The sequence below is a fragment of the Lemur catta genome, chromosome 18, assembly GCF_020740605.2.
Source record: "Lemur catta isolate mLemCat1 chromosome 18, mLemCat1.pri, whole genome shotgun sequence".
NCBI classification, from domain to species: domain Eukaryota; kingdom Metazoa; phylum Chordata; class Mammalia; order Primates; family Lemuridae; genus Lemur; species Lemur catta.
The window spans coordinates 29,097,327-29,120,578 of NC_059145.1; the positions used below are offsets into that span (position 1 = coordinate 29,097,327).

General features: G+C 37.8%; 1 protein-coding gene across 2 annotated transcripts in view; it reads right to left on the reverse strand.

Moving 5' to 3' along the window:
• The window catches only part of PTPRG (protein tyrosine phosphatase receptor type G), a 667,952-nt gene that overhangs the window by 370,321 nt on the left and 274,379 nt on the right, over positions 1-23,252 (reverse strand). The gene's annotated exons all lie outside the window — the stretch shown is intronic.

Here is a 23,252-nt window from a genome sequence, read left to right on the forward strand (position 1 = left end):
CACCCTCGCTCCCACAGGCACTGCTATGACACACAGCAATGTCACAAGCAAGACCAGAACCACACCGCAGTAGAAACTGACCAGCTCTTCTCCTGAAGGGGCCTTTAGAAAACTCATTAGAAATCACTTTTAATTCACACGTTTTTCTCAACATTCACTCTCAAACAAAACTGTTTCAAGCATTTTGGCCTCTTTCCTGAAAATATTACCCCAAGGTTCCTTAACCCTAAAAATATTAGTAATTCTGTCTCAGCATTCATTCCAAAACCACCTTCTACTTTCCATTCTTCTTCCCTGCCCGAATTATTCTGCCACTCCATGTACAGCTAATACACAAGGATCAGAAAGACCCCCCTTTATGGAGAGCGCATGAGGTACCTAGGTAGTAGGCAGAGTGGCTGACTGATTTTCTTTCATTTAATCCACTGAGAGAGAGAGAGACAGAGGGATCCTCATTTCACCAATCAAAAAAATGTATAAGGGATTGAGCAAGTTGCCCACAGACACACTATTACTAATTTCCAGAACCAAGGTTCAAACCAGATTAATCTCACCCCAGAGTCAACACAATCATTTTCTCTTTCGTTGTTTCTTTTTGAATTCGTCTTCATTCCTCTGTATTTATTCGCTTCAACAAGTGGACAATCAAAAGAAGACTCTTGCCATTTAAAGTCCTTCCCTATATGCTTTGGCCAATGAGAAAAGAGAATCCATCCAAAAAATCATACAATGGGGAGAGGCAACGCCTAGGGAAAACAATGCAATGCGACAAAGCATGGTTATTTCCACTGCCAAACCAGAAAAGCTAGGTTTAAATGTGAACACAGATGATTCGGATGTATCACCTAACAGAACCTGCTCCAACCTGAAGCATAACCTATAGAGATACAACAAGAGAAACAAGGATAAAGTCGGAACAAGAGGGAGACAGAGAAATTCAAGAAGCATGAGGGCAAAAAACAAAGCAAGTGCACTTCTGTGCAATGTTGAGTAAGATATAAACTATATAATCCTCCACATCAACAAGCTAAATTGAAAAAAATCATATGATTGGCTGGGCATAGTGTCTCATGCTTATAATCCCAGTGCTTTGAGAGGCCAAGGGAGAAGGATCACTTGAGACTAGGAGTTTGAGACCAGTCTGGGAAACACAATGAGACCCTGTCTCTACAAAATATAAAAATAAAAACCTAGCTAGGCATGGTAGTGCAAACCTGTGGTCCTAGCTACTCAGGAGGCTGAGGTGGGAGGATTGCTTGAGACCTAGAGTTTAAGGCTGCAGTGAGCTATGATTGTGCCACTGCACTCCATCCTGGGTGACAGTGTGATACCTTGTTTCTTAAAAAAGATCATATGATCATATCAATTGATATAGAAAGTATTTAACAAAATTCTGACATTCACTCCTGATCAAAAACTATTATCAAGAGATAGAGAGAAATTACGTAAACTTCATAAAGAGCATCTACAAAAATACTGCAACTAGCATCATACTGAATGATAGAAGCCTGAATGTGTTCCCTCTAAAATCAGGAACAAGGCAATGATGTCTGCTCTCATCACTCTCTTACTCAACACAGTACTGACAGTACTAATCACTAAAATAAGGCATGAAAGTAAAGGCATACCAGAAAAAAAAACGAAGAAATAAAACTATCCCCATTTGCAGATGACATTGTCTATATAGAAAATTCAAAGGAATCTACCAAAAAAAAAAAAAAAAAAACTCTCCTAGAACTAAATAAGTGAGTTCAATAAGGTTGCAGAATAAAAGAACAACCACAAAAATCAATCACATTTCTGTATATTGACAGTGGAACAAACAGAATCACATTGATAATACTACTCCAAAGAAAATATTTAGGGATACACTAAACAAAACATGTGTGGTAATCTATATGCTGAAAATTATAACCATGTTGCAAGAAATCGAGAAAGACCTAGATAAATGGAGTGATGCACCATGTTCACAGACTATAGGACTCAATGTAGTAAAAACACCAGTTCTCCCCAAACTGATCTACACTGTTAACATAACTCCTATTAAAATCTCAGGAAAGTTTTTGTAGACATCAATAAGATTATAAAATTTATATAGCATAGCACAGGCCCTTAAATACCTAAAATAATCATGATAGAAGAAGCAAGTGTAGAATCATTCCACCCAACATTAAGACTTCCTGTATAGCTACAATAATCAAGACACTGGGATACTGGTGGAGGGACAGGCACATAAATCAATGGAACAGAAGAGAGAACCCAGAAATAGACCCACATAAATATGCTCACCTCTTTTTTGATGAACACTTAAAATGAATAGAAGGATAGCCGTTTCAACAGATGGTGCTGAAGTAATTAGAAACCCATAGGCAAAAAAAAAAAAAAAAAACCACCAACCTATACCTCATATAAAAATTAACTCAAAATAGATCATCTATTTAAATTAAACATGTAACACTATAAGTAACTTTTAGAAACACACAGGAGAGAATCTTTGGAATGTAGGGCTAAGCAAAGAGTTCCTAGACTAGATACCAAGACCATGACCCATAAAAGGAAATTGGGCCTAATCAAAATTAAATTTTTTTTGCTCTGAGAAAGCCCATAAAGACAAAGTCACAGAAGATAAAAAGACAAGTTACAGACTAGGAAAAACACTTCCAAGCCACAAATCCAACAAAGGACTAGTATTTAGAATATATAAAGAATTCTCAAAATTCAGTAGAAAGAAGAAAAAAGTCCAATTAGAAAAAATAGGCAGAAGATATAAACAGATATTTCACCAAAGAAGACATATAGGTGGCAAATAAGCATACGAAAAGTTGTTCAACATCACTGCCCTTCAGGAAATCTGAGTGAAAACCACAATGAGATATCACTACACACCTAACAGAAAGGATTAAATAAAAAACAGTGTCGGCATCAAAAACTGGCAAGGATGCAGAAAAACTGGACTGCAGCTATGTTGCTGCAGGAATGTAAAAGGGAACACCCACCACTATGGAGAACCATTCGCCAATTTCTTGCAAAACTACATGTGCAACTACCATTCAACCTAGCAGTTGCACTCTTGGACATTTATCCCAGAGAAATGGAAACTTAGATTCACTCAAAACGTTTACACAGATGTTCACGGCAGCTTTATCTGTAATAGCCAAAAACTGGAATCCATCCAGATGTCCTTCCACAAGTAAAAGGTTAAGCTGTGGCACATCTGTACCTTGGACAATTACTTAACAATAAAAAGGAACAAACCACTTATACATACAACAACTTGGAAGAATTCCCGGGAATTATACTGAGCGAAAAAAAGACATTCAATTTCCAAAGATTAAATACTGTATGATTCCATTTGTATAACTTTTCTTTTTTTTTTTTTTTTTTGTGACAGAGTCCCAATCTATTGCCCTGGATGGAGTGCTGTGGCGTCAGCCTAGCTCACTGCAACCTCAAATTCCTGGGCTCAACCAATCCTCCTGCCTCAACCTCCTGAGCAGCTGGGACTACAGGTGTGCACTACCACACCCAGCTAATTGTTTTCTATTTTCAGTGGACACCCGGTCTCGCACTTACTCAGGCTGGTCTCGAACTCCTGACCTCAACCAATCTGATCCTCCCACCTCAGCCTCCCAGAGTGCTAGGATTTACAGGTGTAAGCCACCACAACCAGCCAATTTACATAACATTTTTAAAGTGACAAAAGTTTTAGAAATGGGGACAGATTAGGGGTTTCCAGGAGTTATAGTTGGAGGCAGGGAGGGAGAGAGAAGAGATTTTTCCTTACAAACGGGAAATCATAACGGATCCTTATGGCATAGTAACTGTTCAGCATCTTGACTGTAATGGTGGATACATGAATCTATGCAAGTGATAAAACTGTATAGAACTTATACACACACAGACACACATACATAGTACCCACACAAGTAAGTATAAATTAAACTCAGGAAATCTGAATAGCTCACTGGACTGTATGGATGTCAATATCCTGTGATACACTACAGTTTTGTAGAATGTTACCTTCGGGCAAACTGGGCAAAGGATGCAAGAGATCTCTCTGTATTACTCTGTACAAGTGCATGTGAGTCTATAACCTCAATTAAAAAAATAAAAAAAGATAAGGCTGCTAAGCAGGACAGAGATGTTGAATGGTGGGGACACTGAAATACAAATGGCATCACTTTCAAATGCATCAAAGAGAACCAACTCATGCTTATCTGTAGCAAGAGGAGACCAGGGCTACATTAAAACTAAATCAAATCACTAAATGCCAAACGTCATTTTTTTATCTATTGTTTCAGCCCCTATTCACAGTGCAACTTTGTCTTAAACTGGTACCAAGAAGCCCAATAATCACATATGGAAACACAAAACTTGAGTTCCTAAAATAAAATGTCCTTCTGGTGATATTTGCAAAGTCAAAAGGTGGCCTCCTCTGTCTTAAGACATGTGGATAATTGCTCCTTGGTTTATAAGGTCAAAGTCCTACACATTTATATGCACGGCATGTGATTTTACAAGCTAAGAAACCTGGAGCAAATCATTAGCTGAACTGTAAACTTAATCACTAGCAAGATAGGCCAGCAGATCTAAGGAAAACTAAAAGGACAGGCAGAAAAGCATTTTCATACCCATGAAGGTACTGCGCTCTGTTGCTAAGCAGGGAGCATAGCTGTTATGTGAAACGGTGTGAGGTTCAGCTCTAACTACCAAGCAGCAATCACTCTGTAGATTCCTTGGCTCTTGCCCGGACCAATCAAGTCACAATAATGCTCAGAAAGAACCACACTGACATGGTATCAAGTGACTCTCATATACACGGGAGCTTCAGAACTCCTGTTAAAATACTTACCTGTTTATAATTTAGTGCTCTCTTTTTCATACAGAAGAGTGGTTCCCAACAGGGATGGATTCTGCCCCTAGGAGATGTTTAACAATGTCTGTCTGGAGACATTCGGTTGTCACAACTGTGGGGGTAAAGGGTCCAGGGATGTTGCTAAACATTAAGAATGTATAGGATAGCCCCCTATAACAAAGAACTATGGGGCCCAAAATGTCAGTGGTGCTGAAGCTGGAACTCCCTGACACAGAGGAATACTTGCCCTGGGTTTAGCAAGAGGATCACTAACATAAAGTAACAAATATGAGAACAAGGTTAATAACTTAGAGCTACTAAATGGAAATGATCTCCAAGGGCAAAGGTAGCTGCTACTGTCTTGATCTTCTTAAGTCGGATTCATCCCAAGGAAGAAGATTTTCTTTGTGACCATTATATTTTAAGAGTGTAAATTCTGGAGCCACAAAGCCCAAGTTGGAATCCCAATTTTGACACTAATACCTTGGTAACATTAAGCTAGACAATTACCTCTGGTAAATGTGTTTATTATCTGTAAAGGCAGATTAATAATGACCTCTGCACTCTAAGAGCTGTTAGAAAAATGAAAACAAATAAGATATGGCTGTCAAAGACCACAGCATAGATCCCAGACAATAAATATATTTTATTATTATTAATGGACTCTCATTCTCACTCTAGTCTTTTTGTTTCTCAGCTGCCAATGGGGTAAACCATTTCAGATGCTCCTCTTTTTCAGATTAAATTTGATTACTCTTTTAACTAGTTTCTGTTCCTCCAGCACCAGATAAGAGCTGACCATTTCTAATTACCCTGTAAACTTAGTGCCAGTTGGTTTCTCTCTAGATAACCCCACCAATATTTCTATCAGCCACTAATACCTTTACATCAGGGATAACTTTAACAATGAGGAAGCCACTATTCCTATAAGCAGCAATAGACATGTTTAACAGACATATTCTTTAAGAGTTATTTATGCAAACAAAATGTTTCTTTTGGCCCCTAACCACACAAACTACATGCCTCAGCTCAGGAATCCAAGTCAACAGATATTTATTGTATCCCATTGAGGGCCTGGCAGTGCTGAGCGCTCAGGATAAAAGGGTGAACACACAAGCACAGCTCCTGCCTTCAATGAAGTCACGGTTTAGAAGGAAACGTTTGTTCTTAAAGACTCTAAAATGCACCAGGGCAACCGATTACATGAAAAATCCCCTTCTATTAAAGGAAATATCACCCAGTCTTCAAATGGATCTTCGCATGAGCCATCAAAACCGCGGAGGCAGCTGAAATACAGGAGTTAAGAACACAGACACGAAAGCCACATCACAGCTTTTCCACCTACAATCGACACAACCTAATCCCTTTGGGTCTAATTTGCTCAAAATGCTAAAAAGGGATATTAACATTGCCTACCTCGTGGAGTTTTTATGACAATTAAATTAGTTATTACATTTAATGCAGTTGAGCAATACCTGGTGCTCAATTATTAGTGGCTATTCTTATTCTTATTCGCAAAAGAATCAGAATTTCACAACCTCACAAACTGTAGTTCTTGATTCTTCAACAAGTCTACCAGATTATCGTTCAGAAGCCTGCAGACACACTCAATTTCCCAAAATATGCTACCTCCTAAAACCTTGATAAGTTCTTAAATTTTCTGCACATGGAGCACTCCAATTAGATCTTCCTCCCCATCACACATGGCTGCCAGCAACATTCCTCTGCACTTCATCAGCAGTCGACGATAACGACGCGCCACCTATCAAGATAACCGTCTACATGTAAGAACATCTGTTATTCCCCACGTTAGAAACTGGGAATCAATGTTTTGACTGCAGCAAGTCTGATTCTTATTCTGTATTATACCTTCTCTTTAATTAGTAGCCAGCCTAAACCCTTAAGGTGGACTTATTAAAACCTGAACAAAATGCACCTAATTTTTTATTTCATTTATTAATACATGTACATATTGATACTCATCCAGAGTGGCCCAAGTATCTACGGTGATGTTACAATTGCACAGCATGTATTAGAAACCTGGTTTTGTCTACGGCCATACCACCCTGAACGCACCCAATCTTGGAAGCTAAGCAGGGTCGGGCCTGGTTAGCACTTGGATGGGAGAAATCTAGTTTTGCTACTTTATTTGGATAGATTGGACAAGGTTCCATAACCTCTGAGATATACAGTCTCATTTGTAAAATGGAGATAACAATATTGACTACTTCATAGAGTTATTGAGAAGCCTGAATGAAAAATCTTTTTTCAAAATAGTCCAGTGGCTGGCACATTATCAGCACTTAGTAAATCTGAGCCATTATTATTTTCATCATGAAAGCTATGAAATTATTTTAAAGATCAGCTAAATTAATTTACCCTGAAAAAAATCATCAGTTCCTTATTTAGTGAAATCACACAAATATTATTTGAGTAATGTTAACTTCTAGGACTGACACAGGTGAGTGAACATCTTACATAAACCATCTTCATTAAAGTAAGAAACTGAGTCTTCCCACGATAAGTTAAAGGGTCAAAAAAATTTCAGTAAGCACCTGGTATAAAACGGCTTACAAAATACGTTAGCCGGTCTCTTAAAACCAACCTCTGATTGTCTCCACTGCTCAGTTACCCCATGTGCTTTCTACAAATATCTACCTTGACCTTGAACTTCATTCCCTGAATCCTGTCTCTATTCACTATCATTACCGATCACCAGGTCGACCCACCAAAAGATGGCTACAACAGAAAGAATTCTCTTAAGAGCTGTGTTTCCACTAGCAGATAAAAAATAAATGGTTTACACACAGAAAACCTCCATGTAGACTTGCAGGGGATTCAGAAAAATGGTCTCTCAGGGAGTGAAGCTGAGCCAGCTAAGATCAAATGCAGAGTAGGATGGAGGATGAGAAAGGTCACTGAGAGATTGAATTTTTAAAATTTTAAACAGATAAAACAGACCCGGTTCTGATACATAAAAACATCAAATTTCTAAGAACCAAGTATAACACTAAATTCAAAGTTTAAAGAAGTACTTACTAATTATAAAACAAAGAGCTATCTTTTCATATTGATAAAGTAACACTTTAAACACTATTTACAGAAAGCTCCTCAGTCTCTCTCACACTTACATAAGCAATGTCTTCTGTTAGAGACTGAATGGCAGGTGGAAACTGCCCTTATGGTCTTAAAGGGTGAGCAGTGTGGTCCATTTCAAAACTACAGGCTGGAGAAGGACTCAGGTTGGGTTTAGATCTTTTTAAAAAGTCAATTTTTACACTGAAAATTCTTTCTTAAAATTAAGAGTTCAAGATGTAGACTTGATTTCAACTCCCTGCATGTTTAGAACAAGAGGAGATAGAAAGTAGTAAACTAGCTATTTCAAGGAATGTCTGTAATTTCATTGTTGCCAAAGCTTCCCGGAGTCTTTCCTCAAAGACAACAGTTTATTTTTTGTTTGTTTGTTTTGTTTTTTTGAGACAGAGTCACACACTGTTGCTCCACCTAGAGTGCCATGGTGTCAGCCTAGCTTATAGCAACCTCAAACTCCTGGATTCAAGCAATCCTCCTGCCTCAGCCTCCCGAGTAGCTGGGGTCTACAGGCATGCGCCACCATGCCCGGCTAATTTTTTCTATATATATATTTTTTCGCTGTCCATGTAATTTCTTTCTATTTTTAGTAGAGATGGGGTCTCGCTCTTGCTCAGCCTGGTCTCGAACTCCTGAGCTCAAAATAATCCACCCGCCTCGGCCTCCCAGAGTGCTAGGATTACAGGCGTGAGCCACCGCGCCCGGCCAACAACAGAGTTTTGAGTTAGGACATGGAAAGAAAATTGACAGTCTGACCATGAAAAGGCTAAAAAACCGAGAACAAAAATAAAACAAAAAACCCACAAGTATGTACATCACCCATCGCCTTGCGTGGTAAATGCTGGGCTTGGTAAATCTAACAGCCTAAGATGTATTCACAAAAAAGGGAGACAAAGAGAACCAATGAATGGGAAAGACAATATCTTTTGATAAATTTTTCCCCATAGTTAAATTTAGCAATTCAGTTAACCTTAAATATCAAGCTATGGATTATTTTCCATCCAATAAAGACCTTAAAGATAATAATTGAGTTCCAAGTCTGACCTTCAGACTGCAAAATGAATCATACTCTGTTACTAAAAAGAATGCAACAGCTGTCCCCATATACCCTGCAGAAAAGCTTAAGTGGGAAAAACTTAAAATATCTTTGTACAAAAAGTATGAGAATAGTTATGTGCAAAAAATCTCATGATTTGGCGGCTCATTAACAGAATACTTGCTAAAATAATTCCATGTGTTTCAGAAAGAATCCCCCCATCATCAGTTTCTCTGACATTCTTAATTTGTTTGCAGGTATGTCTCTGTATTATAAGTCCCTAATTTTAATTAATTCTAGATTATGAACATTAGCCTTCTGCAGAAGTAACAAGGGAAATAAGCTAAATATTAAAATAACAAGAAAGTACACACTAAAATCACTAAATCACACCTGCAGTTCATTATAGCAATACTTTAAGAGGGTATGACTGATTTCTGGGGCAGAGTGTAATGCTATCCCCCTTAAAAACCATCAACCTACTGGAAGATTCCATTTTAAAACAATATAAATTAATTTTAAGTAAGCAGACTATAATGTCTAATCCAGCTAACAACTCAAACATACAAAGCAGAAATAATAACAGCCTTTCGTATGAGTGACGTAAAAATATTGATGGACAGAACACAGTAACATTTTAATGGTTAAGTTTTCACATTACAGAGCGTATAAATATTCCAATATTGTGTTAAAACTTATCTTTCCTAATCAAGTTAGATGTAATAGGGACATGTACAAAGGACACAGAAATCAGCTTGAAGGGGTCCCACTAGCCAAATCTGGGATAATCAATTTGAACACCAAAATAATGATACTTATAGATTATAATCCACTGAATAAAGTAAGAATACCTGAGCCCAAATGATAAAAAGTCAATGAATGAATAAATAAATAATTGGAGAAGAAATGAAAGTGTTTCCTTCCAGGAGAATGCCAAAGAATGTAAATAAATAAATGGCAATCATCAACAATTATCAACAGATGGTGAAACGAACGAGTAAACGTTTGATGAAATATAGGATACTTAACACAGATTCAAAGTATCACAAATCACTTATTAATAACAACTCTGGAAAATAGTAGCTTTACAGAGAAGAAATTTTACAAATTGATATCCAGTACCTCCTGAGATGCACTGAAAAAAAAAAAAAACAACAACAACAACATCACCTTTAATTATTCCAACATCACCTAAATATAAAGAAATATCAAGGAAACAGTCTGAGGGATACTCTGCAAAATCACTGCCCTACACTCTTCAAAATGTCAATTTCATAAAAATTCAAAGACAGACTCAGAAACTGTTCCAGATTAAAGGAGACTAAAAGGACATGACAACTAAATGTAATGAGTGATCCTGGGTTGGGGAGAAGCCACCTAATGAAGGGCATAATGGGGACAAATGGAATTTAAATATGGAATATGGATTTAGATGCTAATATCATACCAACACTGAATTTGCTGATTTAGATCATTATACTTTTGTTATATAATATCCTTTTTCCTAGGATAAAGATAGTGAAAATTTAAAAGTGGCACAATGTCTACAACTTCACTAAGTAAATAATAATCGAGTGTGTGTGCACACACACACACAAAGGAAAAGAATGATTTAAAAATTGATGAATCCGTATCAAGGGTATACAAATGGTTTTCATACTATTCTTTCACCTTTTCTCAAAGTTTGAAATTATAAAAAAATACAAAGGTATCCCCAAACTTGAGGGTATAAAGAAAGACATGAATAATTCACTGTCATTTAACACCTATTTGAGTAGCTTCTGTATCTCTGACTCTGGTTTTATTTTTTAATATATCTCTCTTATTTGATCTTACTTTAATCCATTTTGGTATTCTCCAGAACTCTCTGATTGAATCTGTAATGTTCCTATGAAAAATTAGATTTTAAGTAATGTTCCTCTAATATCTTTGCATTTCCAGGAATGTGACCTCAGCAATATTTAGATAAGTGATGTATTAATTTTTGTTTAACAGGAAAGAATATATGCAAAGATACTCTAAGGTCCTCTTTTTCTGTCCTAAATAAATATGGATGATTTAATCATCAGGTTTACAAAAAAAAAAAAAAACTTACTGAAAACCATCATCCATAATTAAGGTCTGGTATATTTTAAATAGATGGCAAAGAATTTGCAAAACACCAGTAGTCAAACCACACAATGTGATTACTGCTTAAAACCACCACACAACGAACAAAAGGTTAAATAGCAGCTCACATCAAAAATCCCAAGAACTTCATTAATCGGTAAAGAAACTTCCTTTCTGGGGTCGGTGTGTGTATTTGCTATGGTTTTTTGTTTTGTTTTGTTTTCCTAGCCTAAAGAAATCTGAACATACTTCAAGACTGGGGACATGTTTGTAAACAGTGCACTGGGAAATCTCTAAGTGAGAAAATCTTCAAAGTTTTGCTGGACTCTTTATTCTTAGCATGCGTTTTCACTGTCTAGAGGTCTTGTTAAAATTGGTTTAATGGCTCTTGGTTAGGGCAAAGAAATGACTGCTAGGGGCTTCGGAATCACAGCGGAGTCTTGTCTTGTAGTTGTTTTTTTTTTTTTTTTTTTTCAACTTTCCTTCCTCTCCTTACCAAGGGCTGAATTTGTTTTACCAGGCTGAAATGAGTATTTAATGATGGCTCTTAAAAATAAGATGCTATGGTTATTTATACTTTAAAAATAGTATTTACAGATAATGTTTAAGGGGAAAACAGTCAGAAAATTGGAACGAGAGAGTTTTTTTTCCTCTTATTAGTAGAGCACACAAGATGCTTCATTGGTCTGCTTGATCATCCATGAACACTGTGCCCTGTGTGACTTCATCCCTAATCAAAACTTCACTTTGGGGGAAAAAAAAAAAAAAAAAAAAACAAGTCCAGTCTTCTTCTGATCAATTCTCCAACAGCAGAAAAATGCCACAATACTCAGAGTCTGTGAAGCGAACATGTAATCAATTGTTTACACTCAATTAAGCAGAAAATAAAACCCTTCTATTTGGAAGAAGATTATCTATAAAACCCAAATCTGAAAAGAAAGAGAAAATGGAAAGGCTAGTTAATGTAGTTCAAAGTGGTCTTGGGCTATGACTAACTAGGAAGTACATACTCAGCAACATGTCTTGTGTCAAACAGCCCTCCCATCAATTTCCCGTCTACCTGATTCAAGCTGTCTACCTTTCCATCTTTGACTTCTGCAGATCCTAACAGCAGTGGGTGGGGTCTAGCAGGCATGCCGGACAAGAGGGAGATCAATCAACATCGGGTATCAATGTCCTTGAATACTATACTACTTACTCTCAGTCACTGATCTTTGCAACGGTTTCCCAGTGATCTCAAACCAAAACATTCATTAAAACAAACAAAAATACCCCTCAGATAAAAGGGCATATAAAAATACAGATAAGTAAACGAACTACTAGGTAGTCATTAAACATGTCATTTAGATCTGAAAATTTAATGCACAAGGCTTACTTTTCTATGTGTATCCTCAAGTAGCCAGGGAAGGTAATGGTTTTATCTCCCATCTCCTGTAAGACGGCAGTTAAAATTTCTACATCTCACTGCACTCACCCCTCTTTTCTTCCTAGGAAGGTAGATGGCTTTTCTGATTTGAAACAGGAAGGAAGGATCTAGCAGGTACAGTGAAGTTTTCTTCCAGATTCTCTAACTTTAGGAATAACCTGTCCATGATAAGGTCTCCTCTCTCTTTCTCCAAGAGATATGGGTCATGTCACAGTAGGGTGGTTCTCTAGTCATCTTGAGTCAGGGTCCAAGGTTTCTGTGTGTTCTATCTGCCCATGTTCTACTCTGAAGGCACCATGAGTGTGAGAAAATGACTACCACTATAGCTGCCTTGATGAGGATCTATACTGCACACCCCATTTCTGCCTGGATAGGTCCCCAGATTGAGACTCAGGCAAAAGGAATATAAATGTTCCTTTATGATTGTAGATCTATGTTGTGCTGTCCAATTCAGCATAACCATCGATAAAAATGAATAGTTTAACCTTTATATGACACCTGGTCTTTATGTTAATTAGTGTAGACTTATTAGGGTAAGAGGATAACAAGAAAGTAGGATAGCAAGACTGTACACACATGAGGCCCCACGTGACTCAAAGTGAATACACACATACAGAAAAAGAAACCAGGAGAAAAAACACACCAACAGAGGCTAGCTTTGGGCGGTGGAAGTATGGGTAATCATTTTTTGCTTCTTTAGTCTTTAGTGTACTTTCCAAATATTCTACAGTAGTAAAAAGAAATCCACACAGGTGTTCTGAAAAAAGAAACAGCAGAATAGAGATTTGCAGGCAAAACTCAGAACACATTTGGCCCAGTGTCTGGTTCTAAACAAAACTGTCACAGTGTACCCTATTATATGATCTATGAAATTTACAAATTGGGTGAAAAGACAGCAAAAATCTCACCTCCACACCTCATCTACTCGTATTTTCATAAAAGAGCACGGTTTTCGAATTGGCAGAGTGAAATAAATGACATTTTACTCCAACCGACAATGAAAGCAAACACCACATGTCAAGATTATTTACTGAGTGCACATGCAGGACAGATCTGTAAGCGGCTCTGGGCGTAAAAGCAGGTATTCTGATTAAACCTGAAGCATCCCACTTTCCCAAGCTCTAACCATGTTTTTCCTCTGGGGTTTTCTTTTGCTCGGGGCATTTTAAATCTGTCAGGAATCAAATTTGAAGATCACTCCCTTAGAGTTTAGTAGAAGTGGCAAGTGGAAAACTTAAACCACAATGTAGCCTTGCATAAACACTTGCTTTTCGAAATCAAAGAGCAATGAGGCCCTTCAAAGGTAAATAAAGTTCACGCCTTTAGAGAGAATTTCAACTTTTCCAAGGGAAAAAAGTTAAGTTATTATTCCAATTACATAGATATTCCTCACTTTTAAGCACATCAAGTCACTGCCAGCCCTGAAGTCTTTGGGTAAACTGTTCCTCCTGCCAGGGACAACACCCTACCATAACAACCAGAAAAGCTTGGATCTTCCCACTTTTTTTTTTTTTTTTTTCCAGACAGAGTCTCACTCTGTTGCCTGGGCTAGAGTGCCATGGTGTCAGCCTAGCTCACAGCAACCTCAAACTCCTGGGCTCAAGCGATCCTCCTGTCTCAGCCTGCCATTGCCACTTTTCATAATTCCCCTTAAATACAATCTAGAAGAGACCTTCTGTAATTTTCCTTCTAGGCAGATCAACTGTCTCAAAACTTTCTTTCCTCCATAAGACTTGACGCAATGTCTAATCATTTGATACATTTGTTGCTTTATTTACCTCTTGCTCTCTCCCCCACTTCTCTGAGGGCAAACCCAACATCTGCACAGATAACCCTAATACTCATTTCCCCTAACTGGTGTACCATGTGCCAAACAGTAAATGAATAACACCAACTTTAACCCAGTTTCTAAATCGATATTCTGTCTCCTACAGCATTTGATTACAGTAACATAAATACAATTTAGGAACTATACAGATAGGTTTCAAAGGGGAATAGGGAAACAGCAGGAGGAAAAAACGTGAAACTCCCAAAACAATTTAGTAGAGGCAAGAAGAAATGTCCCAAAGATGTCCTGGATTTTCCCTTGTCTTCTGCCATTTCAATCACCAAAAACTTGTAAACTAAGGTAACATGCACACAACTAAGACTGCAATGAGATAAGGTATTTCAAAGTTTATGACATGCACTTGTATATTAATCTCATTTCTAGCCATGTTTTTTATCTTAACTCTCAAAGAGAGAGTTTTTGTTCTCTTAGAATTTTTTTATTAACTCTCACATATCCCTGTAAGCTACTTTAATTCCTTTTCTGGAACAAGGTGAGTTTTGAATTACTACATGAGGACTGTTATTTTAGAGGTATTTCAAAAGGACATTCTAGCAGGAGAGATTACTCTGCCTGGAACAATTAGGAACAGATTTCCAGAGGATAGGCCTTGTGGAATGGGTTGGAGCTCCCCAGATGGAGTTCCGCAGGTAAGGGCACACACAAACAGGAACAATGAGGTTGCACGTTGCAAGGTGAGCTATGTCTACAAGCCTAAGGACTGGCATTGGGGTGACCAATCATTAAGTACTTAGTAGAATCCTCTGGCCAAGATGGCAGAAGCCTGAGAGGGCAACAGAGGACATGGAAAATGAAGGCTGACTACTGAAGGAGTCTTTGAAAGAAGACCAGAGGAGACTGGGCCACTCGTTTAATCAGCAAACATCTCCTGTGATCTAGTCTTTTTGGAAACATGTACGATACAGAAGGTGACAACAACACTTGCTCTGGGCTACATAACCTAGTGGGCAAGACGAGCAGGCGAAGAGGCAATGGCAACACAGTGTAACAGGGATTTTCATAGAGGTAAACCCACAGTGCTCCAAATGCAGAGAGAACACTCTATAAATCAAGAACTAGATATTTAGATATGTAATTGCAAGACTTATCCCTTTTGACATTCATGAAAGTATGCAGGAATTTTCTAGAAAAACACAAATAAGTCAAATGGTACACAGCTTAAAAGCCCTTAGTACCTCATACTAACTGTGTTACCAAGATTGGACAAAGCCAAATCACCGTTCAAGATCAACGATTCATCTATCGACTGTAACGAAGAGGAACTCCACAGTACGGGCATTAACGTAATTTCAAAATATGTCATACCAGAATAGTTTCTATGACATTTTGGCTTCTCAAAATAGAGTATAAACCTACTTAACAAAGCTAGTCTTTTTGAAAGCAAATCCATCTGAGCAAGCCATTCGGTTCAGAGGAAACAGCTTTCCAACTAGTCACGGGCATGGTGTAAACAACACATGCAATTGACTGACCCACAATTTATGAGTTACCCAGATGCTCTTTAATTATGTTTCAAAATGCCAAATGATTTTTCCATTCGGGAAATTGTTCCCAGCTTTTTTCCTCAGGCAATGGAAGATTTGGCATTTATTTGCTTAAGAAGGAGGAACACTGTCAGTACTAACACCATGCAACTACAGTTAAACATGGAATTCCCTCCCCATAAGCGCTTACCCCCAGCCTGAGACTGACGGGGAAGGAAGCAGCAGCTCTGTTAGATGTGCATGTTGTCATATGTGTGGTAACTGAGGCTGGGGTAGGAAAATATACTTTATAAGAGCGGGTAACATGAAAGGCGACTAAAACTATGAAATAAACACTTTTTTGAAAGGACTTCTTGAAATGTTTAGAAACAGCCTGTACAAAAAAAGAAAAAAAGAAATTCAGAAATAAACATACTACTGAACAATCTATATGATCTGTTGTAGTGTTAATACTCCCTCTAAGTTCTGCACTGCCACGTGCTTTACCTGTATTTACTTTCATGAGTCCTGTGAGAAAGGTATTACCACACTCTGTTTTAACAGATAAATCATGGAGAAGCCAAATACATCAGCCTCTAAAGTTGATGCTTCATCATTCAAAATTGGTAAATATTCCTGTACGTAAGACTGAAAAGACAAAACCAAACTCCTAACAGAGACCCTGGGGTCCTCAACCAGGACCAATTTTGACTCCCCCACCCTAGAACATTTGGCAAAGTCTAGAAACTTCTGTGATTATCACAACTGACACTGGCATCTAGCAGGAAGAAGCCAGCGATGTTGCTAAACATCCTACTCCCCCCCTCCACAAAGAATTATACGGCCCCAAAGCAACAGTCAAGCTCAGTCAATAGTGCTGAGGTTGAGAAACACTATTACAGAGGAATACAGATCTCCAAAGAATACTAAAGCCATGATTTTCCAGATGTGTCCTATGGTTCTGAAGGGGCCCACTGGCAGCTGATGGCAACAAAAAGGAGGCCAAGAAGGCACCTGGGCTAAGGGTCTCTCTTCATTTCTATATGTGAGAGAAGGAAGGGCGTAGTGTAAACGCATGTGAAGAAAGTGTTCTGTACCTAAAAATAAATCTAGTCAACTCCACAGGAGCTGACATCAGTTCTGCTATTTTACTACTGCTAACTTGCTCATGAACAACCCAAATGGCTAGAAAAATCCCCCTGCAAATTGATATGACAGGGGCACACATGACATAAGGATGGTAAGAAAGTAACAAATGAATGAAATGGAGCTCAACAGGGACTGTGAAAAAAACAATTTAATGAAAATAAATAAAATAGAACATAGCATGGTCTGTCTAAAGAGATCAGTAGAAACTGACCCAGTAGAAATCTTCTGGTATAAAAAGACCCAAATCTGTCTCACTCCAACTTCCATTACTGGTCACCATTCTGAATGTTAATCAACATGTTACCCCATCCATAGGACAAATATTTGCAACCAATATCATGCAACTTCCCTCCTCCTTCTCCTGTCTCCCCAGGTATCAGGCTAAACATTATGGCTATCACTCTGTTACTCTTTTAGCTCTTCACCACGTCAAATGCATCCAGACCTTCTCAGCAAGCCGTAAGTCTGTTTCTGAAGGCATTTTAAAATACAAATTCTAGAAAACACGGTGGTGAAAAGATAGTCTAAAAAATTTTACATTTATCAATTTAATTGTTAATTTGTCTGCCTCTAGCAACTAGACTCTCAGTTTCTTATTAACTGTTATTTCCCTAGAACATTAATTATGCCGGATACTCGGTAAGCACTCAATAAATGTGATGAATAAATGAATTAAAATATCCTTACTAGTTTGCCAGATTTGACAATTCTATTAATGGAGCCAGGGACTGGTGGACCTCTTTTTCACACAACAATGCAGTGAAGATGCACAGAAAAGGAACTGTTGATGGAACCAGCACTAGCTCATTTTTCAAGTGATTGTTTCATGTGAAAGATCATGGGCTGCAGTGGCAACAACCCGTGGTTCAGTTTCCCACATCCTTAAGCTATAAAATGAATTTTGGTTTGTTTCATTATAATGTAAAGCAGTAACCCCCCCCAACCTTTTGGGTACCAGGGACTGGTTTCATGGAACACAATTTTTCTGTGGATGTGGCCAGGGAGAGGGATGGTTTCAAGATGATTCAAGCATATTACGTTTACTGTGCAGTCAAACCTCTCTGCTCATGATAATCTGTATTTGCAGCCACTCTCCAGTGCTAGCATCACTGCCTCAGCTCCATGTCAGATCATCAGGTGTTAGATTCTCACAAGGAGCACACAACCTAGATCCTTCGAATGGTATGAGCAGTTTACAGTACGGTTCAAGCTCCTATGAGAATCTAATGCTGCCACTGATCTGACAGGAGGCGGAGCTTATGCAGTGATGCCAGCGACAGGGAGCGGCTGTAAATACAGATGAAGCTTTGCTCCCTTGCGACTGCTCACCTCCTGCTGTGCGGCCCTTTCTTAACAGGCTGGGGACCAATACCTGTCTGCAACCTGGGGGTTAGGGATCGCAGATGTAATGGCTTAAAAAAAGCACCATGTAGGAATGTATATACATTCTACGCTATGGTTAAAAATATCTATGTACACAAACAGTAGAAGAAAATACACCCTAAAATACAGTAGGAAAACATGAACGTCCACTCTTACCACTTCTGTTCAACATTGTATTGAAGGTCCTAGCTGGGGCAACTAGGCAAGAAAAATGAAAGATACCCAAATTGGAAAAGAAGAATTAAAACCACCTCTACTCACAGATGACATGATCTTGCATACAGAACCCATAAAAACAACTATTAGAGCTAATAAACTAATTCAGCAAGGTTGCAGGATACATAATCAATACACAATCATGTAGTGAATAACATTTCAGTCAATGATGAATCGCATATACAACAGTGGTCCCATAAGATTTTAATGTATTTTTTTTTAACTGTACCTTTTCTATGTTCTGGCTAAAGATGTTCCGACAATGATGAAGTCACCTAATGATGCCTTTCTCAGAATGGATCCCTGTCATTAAGTGATGTATGACTATATAAAACTTATTTTTCTACATACTAGCAATGAACAATCTAAAAATGAAATTAATAAAAAACAATTCCATTTAAAAGAGCATTAAAAATAGGAATAAATTTAACAAAAAAATACAAGAATTATATACTGAAAACTATAAAACACAATGGAAATAAGACCTAAACAAAAGAGAAAGACAGTTCATCTTTATGTATCAAAAGACTAAAAACTGCTCTAATATTCCAGTCTGAGCTGATCCTGAGGACACAGAAAAACACACCTAGAAGCATACAAAGAAAGCTGTCCCTCTGGTTTTCATTGCCTTACTAATCAACACTCAAGGTGTCTCACCATGTAAAGTGAATAATAGCCTTTTAGTCCTAGAGCTCACACTGCCCAATGATTTTGGTAAGGATTTTTACAGCTTTGGTTCATTACTTATCAAAAAAAGGAAATGCTGTTAAATCCACAGGATTTACTCCTGGTGAATTTATGTTGGTGTCTTCATCATCACTACTTTTCAGTTTTTTACACACTTGACTAGATTTTTTTCTGTTACTATAGGAAAGCAGTTGAAAAGATCAAAGAATTCTGCTATGCACAGGTTAGTGATCTTAAAGCCTAAGATGCATTAGTAGTTAAACCATGTAACTTGATGCATCTACAAACTGTCAAAGTATATTAAAATATACTGTACCCTGACTCCAAAGTTACAGGAGTCATTGTGTTTTATAAACCTGGGAAAACATCAAGTCACAACCAAAACAGAAATGCAAGCTAAAGAAAATCGGTGTTCACATTTTATATTGCTTATCCTGACTCAGCAATCAACAATTAAACAGAACTCCAAAGAATTAAATCCTACCCGCTCCCTGCTATTGTATGGGGAAGGCTCTGCAGGCAGGGCAAATGGATCTATCACTCAGAAGGCTTGTCAAATCTCCTGAAATTAATTTCTTCCCATGTGACCCAGCAAATTCCCCAATATTCATAAAAGGCTCCATCAATAAAACAGAAAGTCTTAAGTGTTTCAGTGAATTTTGGTGATAAATGCCAGAATATGAGCAACAATTCTGATATCCTGACACTTCTACTGAAAATTGTCTCATACAAAAAGTCCCAAATTTAACAACAGAGATCTCAGGAAGTTCTTCTCTCACATAACGAGCCTAGGCAGCATTTCAAATTAAACACTCTATTGTGCAAGAAGCTAATTATGTTAAGATTAAACCCAAAGAATGATAGAGACATTTACTATACTTTGAATAATTATGCTGGCCTTCTATAGTCAAGAATACAATTTGTTCTTCCTAATTCCAAAAGGTCACTAACCCAATAAATTCCACAACACATAGCTTGTTTGGAGTTTAAATACTTTAGAACCAAAGAGATTTTTTTTCTTTCACCAAATAGTATTCATTTTACATTTTACCCTTTTTACTGTCATCATTTTCATTATTCCAGTCCCACTGCACCGTAAGTTTCCATATGCAAACATGTTACTATCCCATGAGCATGTGCTGATGTGCAATTAAGTAGTTACTACTTTTTCTACCAAGGCGTACAAAAAAAATACTGACATTTATCCTGGTTAGTATATGTTTATTAACCACTCAATTATGATTAATTTCTGTGAATTGTTTGGTCAGCTGTTTTCCCCCCTTTCTGTTCTAATGATAAACTACGGGACATCCACATGTAGGCACCTTTGTGGCTTGTCTGTGGTTTAGTTATTAACCCCCTGCCAGGAACCTAAGCATTTGTACCAGAGTTTAAAAACCCAAAATTAACTTCTGAGGGCCAGGCCAGCATTCCCATACACCTCTCCACTAATGCAGAACATCCACATTCTCAGTATTTAGGTAATAAATATCCAAATGCTAAGGCCTATGGTCCCTGCATAACCAAAATGGTCCCCAAAAATAAATAAAAGCTGGAAACTTGGATTTAAATATGATTTTTCTTCTTTGCAAATTAAAATGTAAAATGTTTTTATATTTGGACCCAGATGATTGATGTCTAGGAAGCTACACTTTAGAAACAAAAGAAATAAAAAGGAATCAAAGATTGCACAAAGCAAAGGCCTCAGACTCTCCTTCTGACAAAAAAATGTAAGCAATGTTTTTTTTTTATTTTTTAATCTACCCAAGATAGTACTTCAACAAACTATATGTTTTAATGTCAAAAGGGGGGGGGAGGGAGGAATATAAGAATGTTTAACATTTTATGAATGAACTCTCATAGATTGCTGAAATTAAGTCCTGAATTTGTCAATTCTGAAAAATACAAAAAATGTAATATTTTACAGTAGATATATGATATTATGTAGAAAAATAGGTACTGAAAAAAAAAGCCACGAATTACTATTAAGTGGGGTGGAGGAAGCTAATTAAAAGGGCTTATACAGTATGATCCCAGTCTATTTAATATATATTATGTAGACTCAGGTTTGTGAAATAAAAATCTGGTATCTAACTTCACACTGGGAGGTAGTCTGGTGACAATGGCAGGGGAAAGTGAAGACAGGAAAAGAGTAGAATTTTCACATCTACTTTATATTATTTACATTTTTACAATAAGCCTGTTACTTTTTTTTTTTTCTTTTTTTTTTTTTTTTTTTTTTGAGACAGAGTGTCACTTGGTTGCCCAGGCTAGAGTGAGTGCCATGGCATCAGCCTCGCTCACAGCAACCTCAAACTCCTGGGCTTAAGCGATCCTACTGCCTCAGCCTCCCGAGTAGCTGGGACTACAGGCATGTGCCACCATGCCCGGCTAATTTTTTCTATATATATTTTTAGTTGTCCAGATAGTTTTTATTTCTATTTTTAGTAGAGACGGGGTCTCGCTCAGGCTGGTCTCGAACTCCTGACCTCGAGCGATCCACCCGCCTCGGCCTCCCAGAGGGCTAGGATTACAGGCGTGAGCCACCGCGCCCGGCCTTAAGCCTGTTACTTTTATAACAAAAAAAAATGCCAGGTACTAACCTCAGAAAAGTTTATTAATGTATCCTTTCAATTTTAAAAATTAATTTGTCATTTAATATTTATAACCAACTCTTTCATGGTTTTGTGACTCATAAAATGAACATATTTGTGAACTGCTATTTAAATTGCTATCTGGATAAGAACAGAAACTGTTTAACTGATTTGGGTTATACATATTAATTATTGCTTTTTTAAAAACAAATTTGTATTGAACAAGGTTTGAGTGTATAGAAAAGTCGCAGAAATAGTACAAAGAATTTCCGTACACCCCTCACCCAGCTTCCTCAAATGTTGACATCTAGCACAACAATAGTAGCACAGTGATCAAAACCAGAAAATTAACATGGGCATGATCCTATACTGAATGACAAACTTTATTTGAATTGTACCAGATTTTCTCCTAATGTCCTCAGTTCAATTCCAGGATCCTACACTGCATTTAGTTGTTATTTCTCCTTAGCATTCCCCAATCTATAACAGTTCTGCAGACTCTTGGTCTTTCATGATCTTGACAAAAGGGTCCTGGAGAACGTCCCTGGATTTGGGTGTGTCTCACATTATCCCAGGATTGGAGTGAGGTTATACATTTTTGTCAAGAAAAACACAGAAGTAATGTTATATCCTTTCTAACTACTGTTTTTAACTGTGATAACCTCTTTCATTGACAGACATTGGGCTATCACTCTAGAAGCCCTTATTTGTAATTCTTTTTTTTTTAAACTGCTTTTAGTCAATCATGATTAAGACCTTCAAAAGTAGAGAATGGGTTTCAGTTACAGTGTCTCCCCAGTACCAGTTGGATCCTTCACCTTGGGTTCCTGTCCAAGTAGGTAAAAAATGAAATGGAATGTGGCCTGCACCTCATCTTAATTCCAGGCAGAAGGTGGGAGTGAAAAAAAAAATCCAATCACCTCTGCAAGCTTTGCTCTCCAGTTATATCTCTGTGAGAAATGATGGCTCTGTTCAAAGAACAGAAAGACCTTGGCAAAGGCGTGAAGACGGTCTCATAAAGGGTGTGTGTGTGTGCGCGTGTGTGTGTGTGTGTGTGTGTGTGTGTGTGTGTGTGTGTGGCAGAGGCATGACTCCAAGCAGACAGCCCTCCATCTGATAGATGTCTGAATCGTCAGCTACCCAAGTCCCAAAATATAAACACAGAGCAAACAGCTCCTTCAAGCCACTAGGTACTCCTCATTTTGAAACACTTCCCAGTTTCCCTTATATATAAAGATGGCACTTTACTGATTAGTCAAGTAGCCTGCATAATTAACATTAAAAACATTATGATTCCCTTAAAAGAGGATCCTCTGTCTCTCAAGGCATTTGCCTTGCAGATGGAATCAAGTACTTCTAACACCATCCCCAAAGCAGTCCCAGGGCTCTTCTCAA